Below are 20,988 nucleotides of genomic sequence, written 5' to 3' on the forward strand. Positions count from 1 at the left end.
TTGGTTGATTCCTAAGCCCTTGAGAGTGGAGCTGGCCGACTGAAGAGGCTATGTTGTAGAGGAATGCTTCTCACTTTGATGGAACAGCCAATCACTGGGCACTTGTTAAGATGAAAACCTTGATTTAGTAGCTCTGGGTGGGCCTGGCCTCCTGCATGACGCCTAGCCTTCCAGATGGTGCTCATCATGTTGGTCCAGTGACTGAGGGATTTGGAGAGAGCAGTTACTGAATCTGCCGTAAACATGATCATGACTCATTCATGAGAATTGTGTAGCAAGCCTCTGGTGAAAGGAACTCGATGCGTTCGTCTTTTAATTGAGTGTACGTTGGGTTTTGTGGTTTGCTTTTGCATGCATCTGCTCCATATGAAAGGCACTTCTGTGCTTTCTGACATCATAGATTAGGGTTCCTTACCTTTTAGATGTTTCTTATATAAACGGTCCTTGGGCCTGTAATAATAATAGTGATTTGTTTTGTAATTAGTGAGCTATACTTTATAGTCAAGTTTAGACTGGACTCTGCTTTTCTACCAGTTATACAATATACTTTATGGCCAAGTTTTGTAATCATAAAAGTGAGGTAGGATAAGTGAATATAGTCATCATACTCAATGTACACATGTAACTGGAGGGAATGGGTGGAGTTGGGAGAAAAACAGGAGAATGATGGAAGGGGTGGCAGTGAGCAAGGTATGTTATACTCAAAAATTGATACATTGAGTTGAAACCCTTTGCATGACTACTTAAAGGTAAACAAATGAAGAATTAGGAAAATGTATTTTCGACTTCTCACATTCAAGGTTCAAAATCTGTCTATTAAATGACAATTTTGTTGTTTAATTATTCTATGGATTTAGGGTTTATTTTATGTTGTTACCTATCAGATTTTGTTTATTTATTTATTTTTTTTGTTGGTTGTGGGGCCTGAATTCTGGGCCTGGGCACTGTCCCTCAGCTCTTCAGCTCAAGGCTAGTGCTCTACCACTTGAGTCACAGCACCACTTCTGGCTTTTTCTGGTTATGTGGTGGTGAGGAATCGAACCCAGGGCTTCATGCATGCAAGGCAAGCATTCCACCAGTGAGCCACCCTCCCAGCCCCTACCTATCAGATTTTAAAATCTCCCCCTCTGATGGCAAGTTTTTCAGTTTCTCCCTGTAGTTCCTATTCTGGTAGGTAACTGATTTTCTTTGTGTTATTCATTGTGAAGTTAGTTTACCTTGAACATACAATTTTAACTTCGTTGTACCTTCCTGGAGAACAGAACCCTGGAACTTTTAATTTTGTTGTGGTTCCTCTCTCTTAACACTGATCATCAGGCTTTTTGTTGCTTTGACAAATCACCTGAGAGAACAATGTAAGGGAGGGACAACCGAGTTTGGCTGACGTTTTGAGAGGTTTCAGTCCATCATGGGTCACCAGCAAGCCGAGAGAGAAAAGGAGGGTATGTGTTCCTATACCAGCTGGCTTTCTCTTTTTTCCCCTTTTATTCCATATGGGCTCATAGCCTGTGAGGTTGTGCCACACATTTGGGACGGGTCTTCCCCTTTAGTTAATCCTCTCTGGAATAGCCCTCACCGAGGGCTGAGGGTGTGGCTCAAGTGCTAGAGAGCCTGCCTAGCAAACATAGGAAGCTGAGTTCAAATTCTAGTACTTCAGGAAAAAAAAGAAAAGAAAAAGAAATGTCTTTCACAGGCACCGCAGTGTGCTCTATTATTCCTGTGGGTGCTTCCCAATCCAAGTGTGTCCCCAGTCAAGAGCACAAATCATCTTTGTCTTAAAGCCTTTCCATCTAAACGTAACAAGTGACACTAGCTTTATTTTGGTTAATGTCTTCTTGCTATATCTTTCTGTTTAATATTTTCTTACTGTGCCTTTTTATACCTTTGGAAATATTTGAGGCCTTAAGTTTTAGTGTTGGTTTATAAATAAAAATTAATTTTTGAAACAATTAAAAATTGCTATTATAAAGGTGATGCACAGAAGGACTACAGTTACATAAGTCAGGTGAAGAGTGTATTTCTTCTTGAACAGTGTCACCCTCTCCCTTACATGTCCAGTTTTTCCTTCCTATCCCCTGGACAGTTCATTTTCAACATAGTGTCTAGTGAGTTTGTTTACCCTTTGTCTAGTGCTTTGTTTACTCTTTGTCCCTCCAGTTTTCAAGAAAGTGCTGGGCATTGGTGGCTCACACTTGTAATCCCTCCTACTTAGGAAACTGAGATCTGAGAATTTTGTTTCAAAGCCAGCCAAGGTAGAAAAGTCTATGAGACTCTTATCTCCAATGAACTACCAGAAAGGGGAAAGTGGAGCTGTGGCTCCACTCAATCTACTCTTGAGCAAAAAAGCTTAGGGAAAGCACCCAAGCCTCAGGACCAACACACACACACACACACGCACACACGCACGCACGCACGCACGCACGCACATGCTTGCACACATGTACCTCTTAAATAGCAAATTGAGACTAGTTACATGTATTGTTATGTTACTAATAAACTTCTGTTTTTGTTTTATACTTTTTCCTCTGTTTTTCCTCACTTATTTTCTTTTCCTCATTTGAACATTTTTGTTAAATCTCCTCTGACATTCTTTGAGTTTTACCTTCTTGGCCCTAACAAAGTGGGACAGAAATTTATTGTGTTTCGAGAAGTTAATTATGTTTCTGTTGTTTTAATAATGGATTAAAGAAAAAGTTACTGTGAACGGAAATATGATATTGACAAGTGGGTAAGATGGATTTATAGTTTAATGAATAAAATTGTAGGTGAATACATTTATGTAAATTTTTCTTAATAATGCTACACATACTGAATATATTTTGTTTAAATAAATTTGATAGGTTAGCCTCTTCCCTGAAGAATGCTTTTTGACTCGTAAGGACCCATCTTCTGCTTTGTGCAAGGTTATAACTTAGTATGGTCACTGTATTTATCAGACCTCTCAAATATACTAATTATTATTCTACATATTTACCAGAACTCTATATTTGGTGGAAAGACATAAATAGGTGGGGTTCTTTCTTTTCATTAATGTTTGGATGAAAGGTAAGGTAGGTTAGATACAGAGCTGGGCTGATGACTTTCTTTTGTATTAAGATCATATTGTTGGTGAGTATATTTGGAAAGTAATTTGAGACCAATAAAAATGGGTTAATATCCTTTACCCTTTTCTGCTGAGTGGTACTCAGCAAATCTTGTTATATACAGAGCCTCACTGCTTAGCACATCAGATAAATGACTTTCCAAGATAGAGCACCAGATAGAAGAGGGATCCACTGAACACAGCTTGCCTTATTAATCTGTCCTCCTTCTGTATTTTTCTCGATGTTCAATTGTTCTTTCTAGAGTCAGACAAATGTGAGTTTTAACTCTAGTCTTGTTAACTTCCCAGAAATGTGACTCTGGATGAATTCTCTAATTTTTTGATTCCTCAGTTACTAATCTGCCTAGCCTGGGAAGCCTACTTACCTTCACAGAGCTATTTTAGAGCTTACAGGAAATAATGAATATGAATTTATAGCATAGTGCTTGACAGACAGTGGGTGCTGGATGTCTGACTTTCTCCAATTCCATTGGCTTTGCTTTTCCCTCACTTTGGCAGAACTTGCACCTTAGATTTGCACTGTCATGGTATTTTTTTTTCTTCTGGATTAAAGAAAAAGTTACTGTGAACTGAAATAGGATACTGATAAATGGGTAAGATGGATTTATAGTGTTGTGAATAAAATTGTAGATAAATACAATGGGATTATTATCTAACTGAAGTAACAGAACATTTCTAGGAGACCTTCCCTCTGCCTATTACTCATAATTAATACTCCTTCTTCCCCACCAGATGGAACCAACCATGTTGGCTTTGTGGCACTTATTATTATTTTGCTACACAGTTTTGCCATCCATGTATGCATTCATGAATACATCTATGAGAATATGACATAGTTCTGTTTGTTGTTGGATTATTATTCATGAATGGATTCATATATGGCTTTTGCTTTTTTAACATTATGCATGCTAATTTATGTGGCTGTGTGATATTCCATCTTATGAGTGTCTTTATTCTTTTAAAGCCTAAAATCAAAACTATAAATCAATATAAAGCATCACACTATAAACTATAAAAAGCGATAGCTGGACTGGGAAGGTGGCTCAGTGGTAGAGCGCTTGCCTTGCATGCATGAGGCCCTGGGTTCGATTCCTTAGCACCACATAAGCAAAAAGAAAAAAGCCTGAGGTGGTGCTGTGACTCAAAGTGGTAGAGTGCTAGCCTTGAGCTGAAGAGCTGAGGGACAGCGCCCAGACCCAGAGTTCAGGCCCCACAACTGGACCCCCTCCAAAAAAAAAAAAATAATAAAAAAGCAATAGCTGACATTAACTGAACGTATTCTATCCCTAGGTGTTCTTATATGTATTAACTAATTTAATGCTTATATAATCTTCTACAGTGCCTTTATTATTTCCACTTTCTACACAAAGAAACTGAGCAACACAGAAACAAAGTAACATGTGCAAAGGTTGGATTCAGTAGTCTAGTTAGACACTGCCTCCAGGACCCTCCGTGTTCGTTGATTTCATTCATAATCTCAAGTGTTATCTGACATTTTTCTTTAACTGAAGTTGGTTTCTAGAAGACTAAATGGTTATTAAGACTATTCCATAAAGTCTAGCATTTTTGGTTTATAAGTAAGAATACCTTTCCTTGTACCATTATTGGGACTTGAACCTCAGGGCCTCCTACACTCTTGGTTGGTTTTATTTATTTATTGTTTTGCTCAGGGCTCTACCTCTTGAGCCAGCCGTATTCACTTCTGGCTTTTTGCTGGTTAATTGGAGATAAGAGTCTCTCATATTTGTCTGTCCAGGCTGGTTTTGAACCATAATCTTCAGATTTCAGCTTTCTGAGTAGTTAGAATTATAGATGTGAGCCACCTGTGCCAGGCTGAGACTACTTCCTTCACAGGTCATCTACAAACTGCCATGGTTCTTTGTACTTTTGTTTCTTCTGTGTTTTGAAAACATTGCCACCAAGACATTCTATTCAGTTGTGATTCAAGTCACAATAATCTTGCCATTCACAGGTATTTAGTCTCTTCTTAGGTATTCATTCTTATCTTAAGCCTGCTTCTGCGTTGATTGCTGTTTTCTCAGTGTGTTTTCTTTCACCAATGTCCTTTCCACTCATCCTCCGTTCCTCTTTCTCCCTGTGATGATGAACATTTTTCTTATACATTGTCCCTTGGAGATCTCTTCCCTTCCAACATCTTTTAATGACCCATCATTAATTAGTGAAAGGTTTAAAAAGAATTAGGGATGACTACTCTAGAATAAGTGGAGTAGTTTGATATGGTTTAGGCTTGGATTTGTTGCTTCATCAGATCCCATGGATAGTCTCAATTGTTTGCTCAGTTGGTATTATGTGTAGCTGATTTACTTACTTTTAATTAAAATTTTTTGGTGCCAGTTCTGGGGCTTGGACTCAGGGTCTGGGTGCTGTCTCCCTGTGCTGTTTTGCTCAAGGTTAGTGCTCTACCACTTGAGTCACAGCTTCAGTTCTGGCTTTTTGGTGGTTAATTGGCGCTAAAAGTCTCATGGACTTTCCTGCTCAGGCTGTCTGTGAACTGTGATCCTCAGATCTCAGCCTCCTAATTTGTGAGGATTACAGGCATGAGCCACTGGTGCTGGACATAGCTGATTTATTTTGATTAACCATAGCTCACTTTCCTCACCAAAATATGAGAAAAACATTACCACCACCATTTCCAGATGGAGAAACCAACACTAAAAGAATTGGTGGAGTTCAAAGAGCTCATGTGGAGCAAAGCTGGGCTTTCAATCCAGGGTCCTTTGCCTCAGATCAGTGCTCTTTCTCTTGTGTCAAACCACCTCTCCAAGGGGAAAGCTAGTGAGAAGGAAAAATGGTCATTTGTTGGTCTTTTAATTCCATTCCACCCCTTTGTCTTCCTCTGAATCAATGAACATTTATTGAACATTTACCTTAGGTCAGGCACAGACTATAGGTCTGGAAATGAGAAATGGAATAGTGTGTCTGTCCTTGGCAAGCCAGGGATTTGGCAGCGTGATAAACCAGTACAATGGGCGTGAGCACTACCGCTCTTGGAGGTATGGCAAACTGTTTTGCCTGCAACCAACCTGGAGGCACAAGAGTGTCTGGGAATGTCTTAGAGAACGCTTGACCACATGCAATCAAGAAATGATTGCTTCCTACCTTAAAAGTAGCCTGACCGTATTTCGTAGCATTTTAACACCCTGCTTATGAAAGTAGTGTCTCAATGTCATTTCTTGAGGGCAATCGCCATTTCTGTGCCCTCTGGCACACTGTATTATCAGTGCTTTCTTTCAAAATGTTCTCAAACCAAGGATACATTGTGTTTTAAAATTTTTATTTATTTGTTTGTTTGTTTATTTATTTATTTATTGCCAGTCCTGGGGCCTGAACTCAGGTGCTGGCACAGAGCTTGTTTTGCTCAACGGTAGCACTCTTACCACTGAGCCACAACTCTACTTCCAGCCTTTTGGTAATTTGTTGGTGATTAGAGTCTCATAAACTTTCCTGCCCAGGCTGTCTTTGAACCTTGATCCTCATATCTCAGCCTCCTGAATAGCTAGGATTACAAGTGTCAGCCACTGTGCCCAGCTAAGAATTATATTTTTCTTATCCTTAAGTAATTGTACAAAAGGGTTATCATTCAACAATATGTTTATCTGAGTACAGTGCAGCTTGCTTGGGATGCATTTTACCACCTCTTGAGATACCTCTTATTTCCTGTGTTCTTCTTCCTGAGAATGTTTGGTTACAAAGCCATTGTCTCTACCAGGTGCACTGGGCTACCATTAAACTCTGATTCAGTATGCTTCCATACACTCTTTCTCTTTAGAAGCATTTGGCTAATTCCTTTCCCCTCCTCCCTCCCTCCCTCCCTCCCTCCCTCCCTCCCTCCCTCCCTTTCTTTCCTTCCCTTCTTTCTTTCTTTTTTGTCCTTCCTTTCTCTCTCTCTCCCCTCTCTCTCCCCTCTCTCTCCCCTCTCTCTCCTCTCTCTCCTCTCTCTTTCCCCTCTCTCCTCTCTCTCTCTCTCTCTCTCTCTCTCTCTCTCTCTCTCTCTCTCTCTCTCTCTCTCTCTCTCTCTCTCTCTCTCTCTCTCTCTTTCTCTCTCTCTTATGCTGGTCATGGGGCTTGAACTCTAAGCCTAGGTACTATCCTTGAGGTTTTGTGCCACAGTGCCATTTCCAGCCTTTTGAGGGTTAGTTGGAGATAAGAGTTTCATGGACTTTCCTACTCCTGCTGGCTGTGAATCAAAACCCTCAGATCTCAGCCTCCTTACCAGCTAAGATTACAGGTATGAGCCACTGGTGCCTGGCCTTTGACAAATTCTTAATAATTTCCTCCTCTCTATTTTTCCTCTATTCCCCCCCCCCCATTATGGATGAGAAGATTTTGTTTGAAAGGGTCACACAGTATTCAAATGTTCCTTTGGGGTTTGCAACTGTTATCATTCTGTCTCTCCTCTTACCCATGATAGTAGGTATTGATGATAGGTATTTTGATATGTTAGATTCTTTTTTTTTTTTTTTTACTGTTTCTAACTTTTTGTGTGCTTTAGAAAAATTAAGGATGGTTTGCTTCATTCCCCTGAATCCCCTGCCCCCCACCCCTCGTGTCCAGCCTCCCCCATTACCAATGTCCTCCATCAGACTGCCACATTCATTACAATTGGTTGGCTAAAGTTGATGCATAATAATCACTCAGAGCCCATAGCTTACCTTAGGGGTCCACTCTTGGTGTGATACATTTTGTGAGTTCAGCCAGATGTGTAATGCTCGGTTTCCATGGTTACAGTGCTATATAGAGTAGTGTCACAGTCCAGGAAAGTCCTCTGTGCTCTACCTGCTCATTCATCCTTCCTGTCTATCCCATCCCCTCCGAACCATTGGTCTTTTTATTGTCTTGATAGTTTTTCCTTTCCAGAAGGTCATACAGTGGAAATTATATAATAGACAAAAGGTTGTTCTTTTCAGATTGGCTTATTTCACGTGGTTCTGTGCCCTTAAGGTTCTGCTGTGTCTTGAAACCCATTTCTTACCAGTGCTGAATAATAGTCCATGATGGAGATGCACCACCTTTTCCTTACTCATCACCTTCAAGGGGAAATCTTGGTTACTCCCAGGTTTGGGCAGTTATAAATAAAGGCACTATAAACATTGGTGCACAGCTTCCTTTGTGGAGATGTGTTCTACTAGGTTTGGTTAAGATCAAGAAACACATTTGCTGGATCATATTCTGTTAGTAAGAGAGCTCCAGTCATGCCGAATCTTTGCCAGTGTTCCGTGTGGTCAAATGTTCTGGGTTTTGACCTTTAAATAAGTGTGTGATAATATTTTTTAAAACTTTGCCTTTCCCTGTTGATATATGACGGGAAATATCTTTTATGTGCTTATTTGTCACCTGTATACCTTCTTGGTAAAGCATTCGGTAGAGTCCTTGAAAAAATGTATTTGTTTTAAAAGCAAGTTATTCTTGTTGAAGTTTTAAGTTTTTTTTGTGTATTTTGGATAACAATCCTTATCAGCTATGTCTTTGGAAATTTTGCCCAATCTGTCTCTGCCTTCCCCTTTTCTTAAAAGGACCTTTAGTAAAACAGACATTTTTTTATTTTAAAGTTCAGATTCTTGATAGTTGCTTTCGCAGACCAGGCTTTTGGTGTTATCTCTCAAAAGTCACCATCTACTCAAAGTCATTGGGTTTTCTCTTGAAGTTACGTTCTAGAGGTTTTTATTTTTTTATTGTATAGATACTGTACATAGGGGTTGCGGTTACATGAGTAAGGTAATGAGTACATTTACCTTCTAGAAGTTTCGTAGTCTTACATTCTTGCCTTCTTTCTTAAAGGGCCTGAAGTAGTTTCGATCTGAATTCGAGCTCTGTTCCGATGTGCACTGTAGTGTGACCGTGGGGAAGGCCCGCGGCCACCTGGAGTCTCAGCCTGTGGAGCAGTGATGTGGGCTTGGCGTCTGCCCTCTTTACCACGGCCTCTCTTCCTGAGGGCCAGCCATTACTATGACTATTATCATTAATAACAATAATAATATTTTGTCTATTGTGGGGCTTGAACTCAGGGCCTGGGCGCTGTCCCTGAGCTTTTTTGTTCAATGTTCTATCACTTTGAGCCATATCTCTATGTCTGGTTTTTGAGTGGTTAACTGGAGAGGAGAGTCTCACGGGGGCTTTTCTGCCCAGGATGCCTTCACCATGATCCTCAGATCTCAGCTTTCTGAGTGGTTAGGATGACAGACGTGAGCCGTCGGTGCCCAGCCAGCCCTCATTGTTGCAGCAGCCTCCCGGATGCATGATTGCTGCCCTCCTGTAGGCTGTCCTCCACATTGCCACCGAGTGATCTTCCTGAGATTAAAATGGAATCTTGTTTTGTAGAAAATAACGTCAGTTGGTGAAGGTGACTTACAAGACAAGACCCTTTGCATTCCAGCATAACTTCCCTTTCCTTGTACTGTGTTTATTTCTGGGGCTTCTGAGCCACAGACTTACTGAGAAGTCAGTCACCTGCCTGCGTCTTTCCCACCAACCTTTTGCCAGGTTTTAGTTTCAGTGCCATGGCCTCCAGGAACCCTTACCTGATACTCTCTAGTCTGGATCAGGTGCTCTCTCACCTCCATCCAGCCCCTTCCCCACCCCTTATCTCTCTCATTGTAGCACGGTGACACTGAACTGAAATTGCCAATGTGTGGCCATCTGGGTTGATTATTAAAATATTCCAAGTTCCCATCGCAATGCCTGCACACAGTACTCTAAGTGTCGAATGAGTCTCAGTCTGACCATTTGTGCCCCAGGCACAGTGAGCTGGCTGATTCTCTGCCAGTCATGTTCTTCTCTTGTGGTCATGGTGACGATAACTAACCTTGTCCTTTACTTTCCCAACAGACAAGGACGTGAGCAGTGCGAGTTATAACCTGTCCTCTGCAACAACGGGCAGCTACTACAGTTGTGTCAGCCAGATCACCATAGGTGAGCAATTGAACCATTTTTTTTGTGTGCGATGAATTACAGTTACCTGCAAAGGGAGAGAGACTAAAGAAAGAGCGAGAAGAAAATGGGCATGCATAATAACCTTTTCTTATTGGAATCCTGGCGATTGCTTGTGGACTCCTCTCCCTAGGGCGCCCTCTGGTGGATTCTTTCTGCTTTGAAATAAAATGGGAAGAAGCAAGGTCCAGAGTCTGTAGTGGGACATCCTCCCTAATCTTCCAACTTGTCATCATTTGCTTTAACCTTCTAATCCAAGTATAAGCTGAATTGTTATATATTTGCCATTATAATAAAGTCACTGTTTTGAAAAGATAAAAGAAAAGCTGGGTGCTGGTAGCTCATGCCTGTAATCCTAGCTACTCAGGAGCCTAAGATATGAGGATCACAGCTCAAAGCCAGCCGGGGTAGGAAAGTCAGTGAGACTCTTATCTCCAATAAACCACTAGAAAACCAGGAGTGGCGCTGTGGCTCAAGTGGTAGAGTGCTTGCCTTGAGGTGAAGAGCACAGAGACAGCACCCAGGCCCAGAGTTCAAGCCCCACAACCGACAAAAAAAAACACACACATACACAAAAAAACCTGGGCACTGGTGGCTCAAACATATAATTCTAGCTACTCCAGAGGTTTAGGTCTGAGGATCAAAGTTCAGAGCCAACTCAGGAAGACAAATCCTCGAGACTCTTATTTCCTAATCAGCTAAAAGTTGGTAGTGGAGGCTTGACACAAGAGTTGGAATACCCTCATTGAGGGCAAAAAGCTAACGAATAGCACCTAAGGGAAAACGGGATCAGGGGAGGGGAACTTCCACACTGCGAAGAGAAAATACGAATTCCTGTAGGTAATGCATGCAGACAGACAGACATGTAACAAAACAAATTAGCACCATTAAATGTTCACTAGAAGCCGGTGTCCACCAATGCTCAGAGTAAAAGACTGCTATTTCTTGTTTGAAGAGCTTGCTAAGCAGTGGTTGAAGCACGGTGCTAAACAAACCAATGTGAGACTTTATTCTCCTTGGGATCCGAACAAGTCAAGGAGAATTACATAAGAAAAAATGTTTTCTTCATGTTACTGTCTGCCTTGCTGAATGCACGTTGGTACCAGCAGTAGTTGAATGATTGTCAGCATTAAGAGGCATTCTGTGCTTTGCGGAACCGCAGTACCTACCACTAGCCTTGCCCCTCCCACAAAGAACACTTCTGTGCCGTACATACCTGTGGCCTCCTCAAAATCTGAGCTCTGCAGTTTGGAGCTTGTCCCTCTCCTCCTCATGGTGGGAACCCCACGGAGACAGGAGTACAAGGGCACACATAATGTGTTTGCTCAATCAGTTCTTTCTCTCTCTCCCCACCCCATCCCCACCCCAGGGGGCTTCTTAGCCAGCTTCCGTGTGGTTTACCACATTCAGACAGCAAAGCGTGACCCTTGTTGTTTTGTTTGTTGAGTTATTCTGTTCCTTTTTCCTTCTGCTCAAAATTTCCTTGATTTCAGAATCTTGGGCATTGTCTTAGCAGAGAAAACAAAGATGATAATTACAGTCAGCATTTATGTGGTGCTTACCTGTCAACTGCTCCTTGGCACCTTCTTCCTCCTGATTTTACTTAATCAGAACTCTCAGAGGAAGATGTAAGTATTTCTTCATTTTGCAAACAAGGAAACTTGATTTTTTTTTTTTTTTGCCACTCAGCCAGTTATTAATGTACCCAGGATTTGAATCCAGGTCTGTTGGACACGGAAGCTCATGCTTTACAGCACTGTCATGATTTCACAAACTCTAACAGAGCAAACTCTGATAGAAAGAAATAATAATGATGAGCCTCTAAAATCGATTTTTAACAATACTTTTATCGCTATCATTGAAATGTTAAACAGATGGCTCACCATCTCATAAGTCAGGTAATGAGAACATTCCTTTGTTCTGGACATTGTCCTCTCTTCCCTTCCTTCCCTCAGTTTACCCCTGTCCCATATCCCTGCCTACCAGTTGCATAGTATAATTGGCTTTTAAGTTCTTTTACTGATGAGACGATATTAGTATGTTCAAACATGAAGCTGTATATTCTAGATAGCCATGAAATTCTAGTCAGATTTAAAGCACTGCATCCCTTGACTCACCACATTTACTTTAATTGGTATTTGCTGTTGGTTATGTTGCTGGAATGCAACCACAACTCATAAGACAACGTGTCTAGCTATAACAGTGGAGGTCCTCAGAGCTTCACTAATGCCTAGCTTTGCTGCTAGGTACTTCATGGCAAGTCTGTATTGCCCACACCTTTCTCTGTCCAGCCCCTGTGAAATCTCTGTTAATGCCCACTGGTGCAAGGCTATTGGATCTTCATTTGGTATGAACAAGCCTTGTTATACCCATCTCTCTCCTTTCCTCATTAAGTACACACAGGGAACGCCAACCTGATAAAAACACAAATGTAACCCTAGGCACTAAAATTAAGCGCAGAACTTGGTCCAGAATAGGCAAATCTTAATTTGAATGATTCTCTTATACATGAAAAATAAAGACCGCTGAACAATTCTCCTGGAGAGCTCACAGTCTCTGGTTTGAAAAGACAGAATAACCCAAAATACTACTCTTAGAGAGAAATTCATTAAATAGTAGGAGGTCCTTTAAGGTCAGGAATAAGAGGGTGACAAAATGGATGCTCGGAGGAAAGACTGTTGTGATGTTGAGCAGGACTGAGTTGACGTGGGAGAGTCTAGGATGGCAGGAGAGTGTGTGGCTGTGACCGCAGTGTTGTCATGAGGCAGTCATAAACCAGGCAGTGGAGAAAGAGGCAGGTCTGGAAGGATAGGCATAGGAGAGCTGGTAGTGTAGAGGTAGAGAAGTATACCCTGAGATTTTAGGTCATGGTGACAGAGAACCTAGCCATTGTCATAAATACGGAAGACAGGAAGAGTATGTGATGGTTACAGGTTAGAGGAGCGGGATTTGAGGCCTCCTTCAACCCTCTCTTCTTGGAAGGCCTCACAGGACATTGGAATTTTGAGGGAGATGGCCAGCAGATAATACTAGTGGCGTTAGCCACCGAGAGAGACTGACTGAGTCTTTGAAAGAGGCTAGCATGGTCAGAGCGTGAGTGAGTGCTTTCAGTGTATAGAAGACCAAGGCCCAGACTTTGGGCAAAGTCAAAATAAGGTAGAAATAAGGACAGACATAAGAGAATGAAGCAAAAACCTGTCTTGGAAAGCTCAGAGAATTTCTGCACAGGGAGGCTGTGGAGAGTCAGAGTTGAAGTCTGCCCTGGTGAGTGTCTCACAAGCAGCATGAGTGGCTGGGGGCCAGGTTGCACAGCTCTGCCAGGTGGTGGCTACTTCCCTTTGAAGACACGTTTCAATGCAAGTGGAGGGCAGAGAGTGGGACATGATCTAGTAGTACTTCTGGGAGTTCTCCCCCACCCCACTCAGTGCTGTGCTAAGCCCTTTTCCCTGTGTGTACTCATTTACTGCTTATAAAAAAATCCTGAGATAAATGATATCATTGCTCCCATGGGCACGGCAGGGGAGTAACCAAAAGATCCTAGAGAAAACTCAGTTTCCTGAGTTTCAGATAACTGAGGATCAGATGCAGGCCTGCCCTTAGGCTGCTCCATGGTAGTAGTGGTGCGAAAGGCCTTTCCCACTCCACCTCCTTTGCTCAGTTTATCTTCATAGGCAGCCAGATGGCTACAGTGATTCCAGACATTGCATCCACATGGTAGTGATCAGGGAAAGGAGCTGTGTGCCTTCTTTGGGCCTCTACCTAAGGGGCGGGCATGCATCCTGGGGGGGGGGCTCACTACATTTCTGGCATTTCTGGCAGGGCTGGATCCTCACCACCCATGCCTGAACCAGCCCCACTGATAGAGAGATGGCCGTGCCTTGGTCCTATCAGTCCGCCGGGAGGCTCTGAGAATGAGGTCACCTTGTGTCACAGGCTTGCAGGGGTGCGGGTGAGACAGGTTCCTAAACAAAATGGACACCTTTGGAAGGAATGAAGGGAATGGATTGTGCATGAAGCACAAACCAGTGCCCAGAGGCTGTCCAGGACAAAGTCCTCTTTCAATATTTATGATAAAAGCAACAAACTAACAATCACAGATTCAAAGCTCAAGAGGCAGGACTGATCTCTTTGGATTATCTAGTTGTTTTTTTTTTTTTTAACATCTTATGTTTTCCTCCATCTCCTGCGTATTTCAGCTTTTCTCTTACAATAGTTCATCTCACCCATCTGTGAGGGTATTCCATTTCAGACAGCCGTTCTTGTGTGGCTTTCCGATTAATGTAGTTCCCATAGGAACCTATGAGCTGCCAAAAGCAGAACCATCCTCCTCCCTGCCTACCCACCCCCACCCCACCCCCCGCCAGAAATCCTGGGAACAGGAAAAAAAAAAACAACGAAAAATGACTCTTTTCAAAAATCATTCTGGCTGGATGTTGGTATCTCACACTTGTAATCTTATCCACTCAGCAGGCTGAGATCTGAGGATCACAGTTCTAAAGCTAGCCTGGACAGGAAAGTATATGAGACTCTTATCTCAAATGAACCACGAAAAAGTGGAAAGAAGAGGTGTGTCTAATAGTATGGACCATTTAGGTAGAGAACTAGACTTGAGCAAAAAGCTAAGCGATAGCACCCACCCTGAGTTCAAGCCCTACCACTGATGTAACACACACACACACACACTCTCTCTCTCTCTCTCTCTCTCTCCTCTCTCTCTCTCTCTCTCTCTCTCTCTCTCTCTCTCTCTCTCTCTCTCTCTCTCTCTGTCTCTCTCTCTCTCTCTGTTTATTCTCCATTATTCAAGAGGATAACTCCTTATCTTCTGGTTAGCTATGTAGTAGAGACTTAAGAACCTTATAGGCAATTAACAGTGATTTTTCTTAAGACAGCCTACAGTTTTGGGGGGCTGAGAAGGAGTTCTTCCATGACTCCCTTCACAATTTTGGATCCAGTGCTGACACTGAACTGAGAGGGAGCTGAGATACCTGTCCCTGCCTCCCACCTCCCTCCTCAGGGGACATGATGGGGATTTGAGGAAGAACCGGCAGGCCAACTTGTGACATTGCCATTCTTTCTTCTTAGATACCAGCTGTTCCCCTGGTTGGCTCTCCTCTCAAAATACTGTGACCTCATTGCTACTTTTAAATTTAGACTGCCCCATTTAGGTTCCATTATAATTATGCAAATCTTATTATAACTCATTTGTATCAATACCAGGGATTCATATATTTGCTAATGAACTCCATTTCAAAACGAAAACAAAGAAAATGCTTGCAAGCCATGTGAACAATGCCTTTTAACATTAAGGATATGCTGTGAATTAGCTATAATTTTATAAAAGGCATGATAATACCTGAAATTTTATAGAGAGTCCAGAGTTCTTTAGAAATAAAAGATTTTTTGGGAGGAAAGAACCTATGCTTATTAAATGATTCTGATGAATTAGAGGCATTTTGAGTATTGTCTCTAAGGTCTAAAATATGGCATTTTGATATGTGTAGTCACACAATAATTACAGTAAAGCAAATTAACATTTCCATTGTCTCATGGTTACCTTTCATTTTGTGTATAGTAAAAGCACCAAAGCTTTACTCTTTTAGCCAACTTCTAGTGTGCACTATCCTAGTATTAAGCACAGCTCATTGCATCTCCAGATTTACTCAACTTACGTAAGTACAACGTAGTCCCTTTTAACCTACATCTCCTTACCCCTTTGGTATCTACCACTTTGTTCCCTGTTTCTATATATTCATCTTTCTTTTTGAAGATTCCATATATACACGAGATCATGTCATTGTTTTCTATTTGCATCTGGCTCATTTCACTTACAAATATCCTACAGGATCATTATACTGAAGCTGGTGGTTAGGATTCCCTTTTTAAAGGCTGAATAGTGTTCCACCTTATATAATTACTGGTTTAGCCATTCATCCACGAATGGACACTTAGATTTTAGAGACATAAAAACAATACTTCCACAATGTACTCTCTGTTTTGTAATGATTGCAAAAGAGTTGGAGAAGGTGGAAAAAAGAGATTTAAGTTTATGAATGAAGTAAAGAGGCTGGACTGTATCATTCTTATTCTTGAATGATTCTCTAGTATAAATACAGGAAGATGCACTTTCAGCTTTTTAAAAAATAAAAAATATGATGGAATGTGAGTTTAAATAGAACATTCTGGAATCTCATTTCTGTGGCCTCAGACTGCCTTAGAGGCTATAGGAAATTCACAAGCAGTGATCACAGACAAATCTTCATCAGAAGATAAGTCTAATACTTAAGATCAGCCTAAAAGAAAAGAACACAGCAGTCAGAATGATCACTTCTTTCTCTGTTCATCGGCTCTCCTGATAAGCCTCATCCACGTGCTCTGACCATGGTGCAGGGGTATCTAGTGGGGAAGGAGGTCCAGACCAGGGAGGGTTGTACATTCCATTCGTCAGCAGCATTCCAGTGGCTTCCCTTTGTCTCTGGTTCCGTTGTAATTTTTATTGATTAGCTCAGGGAGCTGATGATCCCTCACTCAAGAAAGGGCATTCCCTGCAGTTCCCTTAGGTACCTTGTGGGAAGATGATCAAACCAGAAAGGTTGAAACAACCCAATTATGATGCTCTCAAGCTATCTGGCCAACCTGTTTTCTTCTATGGAAAAGTGTTCAGAAAGGAACAAGTGATATAAAAGCAACTTATCTAGGAAAAGTCTCTATTTACAGCTTTCAGAATCTCTCTGTCTCTCTCTTGCTCAAGGCTAGAGTATTACCACTTTGAGTCACAGCTCCACTTCCGGTTTTCTGGTGGGTAGTTAATTAGAGATGAGAGTCTCACGGATTCTCCCATCCGGGCTGGCTTCGAACCATGATCCTCAGATCTCAGCCTCCCTTGAGTAGCTAGGATTATAGGTGTGAGCCACAGATGCCTGACTAACATAGGGCTTTGATCGTGGCTACTGACCTCATGTGTTTGTCTCACCAGGTTATGATGTTGCTGGGCCTGTTGCAATTGGGCTTACCCATTGGAAAAATCCTTACGCTCAAGGCAGACCCACCCTCCCATCAGATCTGCCTCTCTTCATCTCTAAAGATGCAGGCATCCCCGTGTACCACCGGTCCTTCACCCGCAAGGCTGACCTGGCCACACCTCTGTCTTGTCCAGCCTCACTGTCCATCACTCCAGTGCCTTCTTACAGCAGCAGCAGCCAGGAGACCCTGAGTCAAGACACAACAGGTAACAGAGTTGGCTTCTTGTGGGAAGTTCAGGATTCAGGGTATACAAGATTCCTTCATGGATTTGCCTGATGAACAAGTTACACATGTATTTCTGCTCCTGAGGTACCATAGACTTCAGCCATACTTCTAGATTCATTGCCTTTTGTAAGTTAGATGGACCAGAAGGAAGGTGGTATGTGTTTGGAAATAGGTGAATGAAGTGTTAGATCCTTTTGGTAAGATGTTATCTGGATATTAACTCTGAATCAGATTCTAAGATCTGACATATGACTTTTGTTCATTTGTTTCACTTCTGTAGTTCTCTCCTTAGTGACACTGTACCTAAACCTGGACTAAACTCTGATATTCAAAAGAATCATCAAAAAGTCATTTTTGAATACCTTAGTTAAAAACCAATTCATGTTGCTCTATCAGGCTTATGGAAGTCAAGAGTCTGTACACTGCTGCCCATGGACTAAGTCAGAGCAGTTGCCGACTTGTATAGCTCAAGAACAAAGAATAATCTTCACATTTTAGGGGGTTGGAAAAACATTTTTTATAATGATAATATTTCAGAACATGTGAAAATTGAATAAAAATGAAATTTTAGTGTTCACATATCAAATTTTATTGCTACAAGCTATTATCATTTATTTCTGTGTTATCTCTGTCTGTTTTGATGGCAAGCAGAACTGAGTAGTTGTTGCCAATTCTTTCTGGCTCATAAAGCCTAAAACACTTATTATTCTGGATGCCCTTGAGAATATGTTTACTGACCACTGGTCTATGTGGTGCTTGGAAGGGGTGACTTAAACAGTCAGGGCAAGAAGATTTTTTTTTTAATAACATCTTACCACCCATATCACACTTGAATTCAGTTGTAGAAACGTTGTTTATCCATCTACGTAGGCAATGGTGGCCAGTAAGTTGTTTTGTACTTCTAAAGTCTGAGTTGGTAGTATATGATACAGTCTAGCCAGCCATGTTTTCCTGCTGTAGATACAGGACTTAGAGATAATGCTTTACTCAGCCAAATCCAATGTGTATAGCTTCTGTTGTGGAAAGAAATCTTTGAAGGCTGAGATCCTACAACACTTAACAATTCACAGATGCTGCCACCTAGAGATAAAATGCTGAAGTGCAGCAGCTCCAGACTCAAAACACAGTCCTACAAACATTATTAATACTACCACTGTGGAACTTAGGAAAACCGAAGATCTCTGAGCCCTGTCCTGGGAAATATTGTGTTCATGGTATAGGGTGAATTTTGGCCCTCTATACTCTGCAGATTTCCCCTTCTTCTTGGCTTCTGTTTCTTAAAGTTCTCCTTAGGGACATTTCTAAGATATCTTTGGTTATATGACTAAATCAGAATCAAAGAGACTTGTATTGAAAAATGATGGAGAAAATTTGCAAAACATCAGCTCTACATATGGTAAAATTAACCACATTTTTTGTGAATACTGATACGAGGGTTACTCGAGGTCTGGGCACTATCCTTTAGCTTTTTTGCTCAAGGCTGATAGGATCCAGCCTCCTTACTTCATTCATAAACTTATTTATATCCTTTTTCTACCACTTGAGTCACAACTCTGCTTCTGGTTTTTTGGTAGTCAATAGGAAAGAAGAGTCTCACAGACTTTCCTCCCCAGTCTGGCTTCAAATGCTGATCTTCAGATCTCAGTCTTCTGAGAAGCTAAGAACATAGGCATGAACTGCAGGTACCTGACTTAAACCATCTTTCTGTTTATCCTGATTAAGGATCAGTTTGACAGCAGAGAAAAACATGACTTGGGCCAAACAATTTTTCTGAATAGTGAGTTTGAAATGCCCTGGGATTTGGATTTTTATTATGAAGGAAAATACTTCTTGCTTTAGTTGACTAGCATCTGAAGTTAGGAAGTCAAGGTCCTTCTTAGACCATGCAGCGGGAAGGTTATGGCATTTTGCAACAAAGATGAGGGCAGTGGCAGCTGTCACGTGGTTGTTTTATCACTTTCTCCATCAGCCTGCTTTTCTCTTTTCATAAAGCACACCACACTCAGAAGCAGTCAGATTTTTAGAGGAGGTTTCTATTTTTAACTTGTAGGCTTTCAAAAACAAAATAAAAGCCCATAATTCTCTTCATTCCTGGGAACTTTCCTTTCCTGATGAAAAGCCCATTTCTTTTTTCCTAAGCAACTGTTTGTTGTTATTACATTCCTATTTAAATCTTTACAAAGCAAGCCCGACATCTAAAGATACACTACAGAAGCATGGAATAACACTTTATTATGGAAAATTGTGGATGTTAGTTTACCTTCTGCCTGTATCAAAGTTCTGATTCAGTGTGGCCAAACATTCATTCATTCATTATTTCAGCAGCTTATTGATTGTTTTGTGTGCTAGTACTGGAGCTTGAACTCAGGGCATTGTCCCTGAGCTGCTTTTGCTCAAGGCTAGCACTTTACCATTTGAGCCACAGCTCCACTTCCAGCTTTTTGTGGTTAATTGGAGATAAGAATCTCATAGATTTTCCTGCCTGGGCTAGTTTTGGACCATGGTCCTCAGATCTCAGACTCCTGAGTACTACTCAGGTGTGAGTGACTAGCACCCAACAACTTATTGATTTTAATATGTAAAATCTTTACATGAAGACTTTTATTTTCTCATCTCATTACTGATTTTAAATCTAAAGTTACTTTTGTTTTTATACATGACTTCTTTTGTGGTACTAGAGTTTGAATTCCGAGCCTTGCACTTCCTAGGCAGGCGTTCTACGTTTGAGTGACTCCTTCACTTATAGCCAGTTTTCTTAAAAAATTTCTAGTGCTGGGGATTAATCTAAAGGCCTTGTGCAGGCTAAGATACTGTTTGAATACTTGCTTATACCCACAGTCTTGGCAATGTTTCTTTTTTTTTCTTTTTGTGCCATTTCTGGGGCTTGAACTCAGGGCCTGGGCACTGTCCCTGAGCTTCTTTGGCTTAAGGCTAATGCTCTACTTCTTGAGGCACAGCACCACTTCAGGCTTTTTTCGAGTAGTTAATTGGAGATACGAGTCTGAAGAATTTACTACCTGGGCTGGCTTTGAACTAACATCCTCAGACTGCAGCCTCATGAGTAGCTAGTATTACAGGCATGAGCCACCAGTGCCTGCTAGTCTTGGCAATGTTTACAGATGTTTTTAGTTGTAACAATTGGGTAGAAAGTAGTACAGGCCAAGTAGTATAGGCATCTGTGGATAGAAGCCAGAGCTTCTATTAGTTATCCTACAATGTACAGGATATGGCCTCTAACTCATTCCTCTGTGTACACTATCAATTCTTACCTCTTTCCCTTGGCGTTTTCTCTTGTGTATTGAAACTTGCCTTTGCAATGGAATCCCTCCTTTTGAGTATTTGCAGAGCAGATTTCTCTCTCCTTATAACTGTCCTTGATGAACTGTGTTTTTGGCACCTTTGGTTTTTCCTTTTCTCATGTTTTGCTGTGTCTTTTGGCTTTCCTTTAATTGTATCACAGGCTGCCCTTACATCTTTTCTTGTTCACTTGGTCATCGGTTTCTCAAGCTTGACACTTTGGACATTTTAACTAATTCTTAGCTGTAGGAATTGACATTCTGATCAGTGTTTGATGTTTATCTGCATTTTTAGTTTTAAAAACACCTATCACTTGTGTCAACCAAAACTATCTCCACATGTAGCTGAATGTCCCCTTGAATGGATTGAAGGGGGTGGCAAACTCATGTCCAGTG

At 41.4% G+C, this 20,988-nt stretch overlaps 1 protein-coding gene across 1 annotated transcript in view; it reads left to right on the top strand.

The window, feature by feature from the left end:
- The first annotated feature begins 9,961 nt into the window (after positions 1 to 9,961).
- The window catches only part of Ano4 (anoctamin 4), a 329,923-nt gene continuing 318,896 nt past the window's right edge, over positions 9,962 to 20,988 (top strand). Inside the window, exons 1-2 of the mRNA XM_069991146.1 lie at positions 9,962 to 10,033; positions 17,025 to 17,276. The gene's annotated coding sequence lies outside the window, so the exon portion shown is untranslated. The remainder of the gene's footprint in view (positions 10,034 to 17,024; positions 17,277 to 20,988) is intronic.

This window comes from Dipodomys merriami, unplaced genomic scaffold (genome assembly GCF_024711535.1).
Source record: "Dipodomys merriami isolate MVZ:Mamm:240054 unplaced genomic scaffold, mDipMer1.0.p SCAF_10, whole genome shotgun sequence".
Lineage (NCBI taxonomy): Eukaryota > Metazoa > Chordata > Mammalia > Rodentia > Heteromyidae > Dipodomys > Dipodomys merriami.